Below are 3,737 nucleotides of genomic sequence, written 5' to 3'. Positions count from 1 at the left end.
TTTCTGGCTATCTATAGACGTCTTTCTGGTGAAGAGTGGGAGGGAGAGAGAGAGGTGTAAAAGCCTTGGGCTTTTCTTCCTGGTTTATGGAGAAGAGGTAAGATTCTGGATTGCTCCAACTCTTTTTTTCAAGGATAGCTCCTGAGACTGTTTACCCAAACTGGAGTTAAGCCTGAGGGTGCAGCCTAGCTTCCCCCCCAAACCCCAGATGTCCCAGTCTCTAGCCCTTGTCTCCCCTTGAGATAGTGTTCCCCCACCAAAAGGCTGTCACCTGGCTCTCTTGTCATTAACCCACTTGCTGTCTCTGGGTGGCCTGGGCCACTCTCCTTCGTGCTTTCCCAGAATCCACCTGTCTCCCGAAGCTTGGCTTAAGTTTGTGTCGAGAACTCTTGTCTCTTACTCCAGCCTAGTCCCTCCCCACCTTTGCCCATAAGCACTGATGCTCCCTGCTTAGCTTAGCTCGCTCAGAATTGGGCTTCTTTCCCTAGGAAGCTGCCACCTCCTCAACAGCTTCTATTCTGCCAATTCCATCCTCAAAAAAAGGGCATTCCAAGAGGGATAGATGTCCATGGTGGGTTTCCATGAACGTCGGGGGTTGGTTACCATTCAGGGAAAGCAACAGAGTGGCTGGAGAGATTCAGCAAGGATACAGAGTCACTTTGGAAATATTTCTTGGGATTCTAGTGCCCAGTCCTAAAATTACCACAGTGTTTTGTTTTTGCCTTTTGGTGGTGGTGGTTGGGGATGAGGGAAGTCACTCATTGCTCCCCAAAGATTTATTCACATCATGGGGAATGCCAGAGTCACATCTCTTCCCAATGAGACAAAGATAACAATTGTTTACATGTAATTTGAGGAAGAAATATTAACATTACAGAAACAAGCTCATGCCTAGAGAGTTTTTAGAACAATTCCTTTATTTCTCTCAAAGAATTCCATGGGATGGAGTATCATGTCAGAGTAATTTGTTTTGAGATATAAAGTACATAAAATTCACCCATTTATTTATTTATTTATTTATTTAAGTTTATTTGAGAGAGAGCATGAGTGGCGGAGGGGCAGAGAGAAGAGAGTCAGAGACAGAGAGAATCCCAAGCAGCCTCCACACTCAGTGCGGAGCCCAAAGCGGGGCTCGATCTCACAAACCGTGAGATCATGACCTGAGCTGAAATCCAGAGTCAGCCACTTAACTGACCGAGCCATCCGGGTGCCCCAATATTCGGCCTTTTAAAGTGTGCCATTTCTGACGTTTTTAGTACATTCACAGATTGTGCAACCATCACCACTAATGCCAGAATTTCGTCATCAGCTCAGAAAGAAATCCCATCCCCATTAAGCAGTTGTTCCCCATTCCTCTCCCCCAGCCCCTCGTAACCACCCATCTACTTTCTGTCTCTATGGATTTCCCTCTTCCGGGCATTTCATGTAGATGGAATCGTCCAGTAGTGTGGTCTTTTGTGTCTGGCTTCTCCCATTTAGCGTATTTTCAAGGTTCATCCACGTGGTAGCACGTGTCAGGACTTCGTTCCCTTGTGTGGCTGAATCTGACACATCAGATACCTGGTCAACTTCAGGATCAGCTTTGCACCAGCGGGTCTCACCCTGGGCCAGTGAAGTCGCTGGCACCTGACAGGCAGCTGCCGCAGAAGAGGACGAAGTCATGGGATTCCCGGCTTTTGCGTAGTTGGCATTTTAGGCTTTTGTAAAAGATTTTATTTAAAGAAAACTTTCCTTTCCTTATAAAGTTCTAAAATTGCTAAATTGAGCTAATCATACGTTTATCAAATGCTCTCTGCTAGGTGCATGGGAATACAGAGACCACTGAAGATTTCTTTTCCTCTAGTCAAAGGGAAGACTTGGTGAAGGAAGGGGTGTGTGTGTGTGTGTTTGTGAGTGAGCGTACCCATGTGCGTGTGTGATAGGGGCACAGTACTGGGCTCAGGCCACAGCCTATGCAGAAATATGAACACATTAAAATGACAATTGCACAGTTAAAATGCAAAGTTCTACTGGGTAAAGATGAAGCCTCACGGAAAGGCAGGGACGATACATGTCATGCTAAACTGTTGAAACTTTATTTTATGGGCTACAAGAAGCCACTGAACCAAGATTTCGCCCAGGGGATTGGTAAGATTTATACGAAAATCATCTTTTCTGGTATAAGTGGGGAAAATGGATTGAAGGTGAAGCAGGATGAGATAACAGTTAAGAGACCAGGTCTAGATCAGAAATGATGGATGTCTGAACAAAGGCAGTGATGTGAGGAAAGAAGAGAGGGAGGAATTTGAAAGATTCGAGGGGGAGGGGAGACTTAGAAGAACTTGATAAAAGAACCCATGAAGGTGAGTCAAAGAGGAGAGTCTAGAAGAACTATCATGTCTAGTATGGGCAACTGGGAAGAGAGAGATTCTCTCTAAGATGGGGACTACAGGAGGAGAAATTAGCTTTTGGACCTGTTGCATTTTTAAATAATACTTATTTATTCTGAGAGGGAGGAAGAGAGAGAAAGAGAGCAAGAGAGCGCAGTAGCAGGGAAGCGAGAGAGAGAGAATCCCAAGCAGGGTCCGTGCCACTAGTGCAGAGCTTTATGCAAGGCTCGATCTCACAAACCTGAGATCATGACCCGAGCCGAAATCAAGAGTCAGACGCTTAACTGACTGAGCCGGACAGCTGCCCCAAGGACCTGTTGCATTTTGATGTTTCTGTGGCACATCCTGATGGAGACCCAACATTACACAGAGGACTATTTAGCAATAAAGGCTTGGATACAGCTTTCAGGTAAGCCTTAGATTCAGGAGTCACAAGCACAGAGACAATGGACTTCCAGTGATGGATGTGGAAGAAGTCACGTGGGAAAACTGTGGGCATATAAAATGAGAAGAAGGCTGGCGTCAGAGGATTGGAGAATACCAAAGAGGAATTGGTTAGAGAAAAGAGACGGGAGGGGCCGGGGAGGGAATGCACTCAGGGGCAAGAGAGAAATTTCATGGAGCTGTTACTGCCATCTAAGCAAGAAAAGGACGGACTTGAGTTTCTTTGGCTTTGGCAATCAGAAGGTCATGAATAATCCCGAAAGAGCTTCGGCGGGGATGGGGGGAAGCTGAAACCAGGCTGCAGTTGGCTAAGGAATGAATGGGAAATGAGGAAATACAGGCAGCAAGACTTGAATATTCCAAGATGTCTGGCTCCAGAAAGCCAGAAAATAGGCTAGTCACAGTTATGGGGGATGTAAGGAAAGAGAGATTGGGTTTTTTTCCTAGACAGGGGAGACATGAGCATGTTTATATGACGAAGAAGGAGTCAGAGGGAGGAAGAGGCTGAGGATTCAGGAAAGACGAGGGAACTGATGGAAAAAGTTCTCGCAGGAGATTGGGGGGATGTTTTACGTAGCTGTTGGGGCAGGAAACCTTAAGAAAGAAGAAAATGAAGATGAGTGAAGGTACAGGTTAGTTTGCAGAGGGAGTGGGTATGGAGCAAACCTTGAGGGAATTAATACCTAACCTTGACTTGATCTGTTGCCTAAGTAAACCTGCCTGTTGTATGAGCCACATTCTTCCAGAGGAAAACCAGCAGGAGACATACGTACATATATACATAAAGAGGTTTTTTTAATGATTTTATTTATTTAAATGCTTTATTTTTGTGAGAGAGGGAGAAAGACAGAGCACAAGAGGAGGAGGGGCAGAAAGAGAGAGAGAGGGAGAGAGAGAGAGGGAGAGAGAGAGAGGGAGAGAGAG

At 45.7% G+C, this 3,737-nt stretch overlaps 1 long non-coding RNA gene across 1 annotated transcript in view; it reads right to left on the bottom strand.

Annotated features, from left to right (window-relative positions):
• The window catches only part of LOC125928064 (uncharacterized), a 29,884-nt gene that overhangs the window by 17,938 nt on the left and 8,209 nt on the right, over positions 1 to 3,737 (bottom strand). The window lies entirely within an intron of this gene.

Source organism: Panthera uncia, chromosome E3 (genome assembly GCF_023721935.1).
Source record: "Panthera uncia isolate 11264 chromosome E3, Puncia_PCG_1.0, whole genome shotgun sequence".
Classification (NCBI taxonomy): domain Eukaryota; kingdom Metazoa; phylum Chordata; class Mammalia; order Carnivora; family Felidae; genus Panthera; species Panthera uncia.
This window is presented reverse-complemented; position numbering and strand designations above follow the sequence as displayed.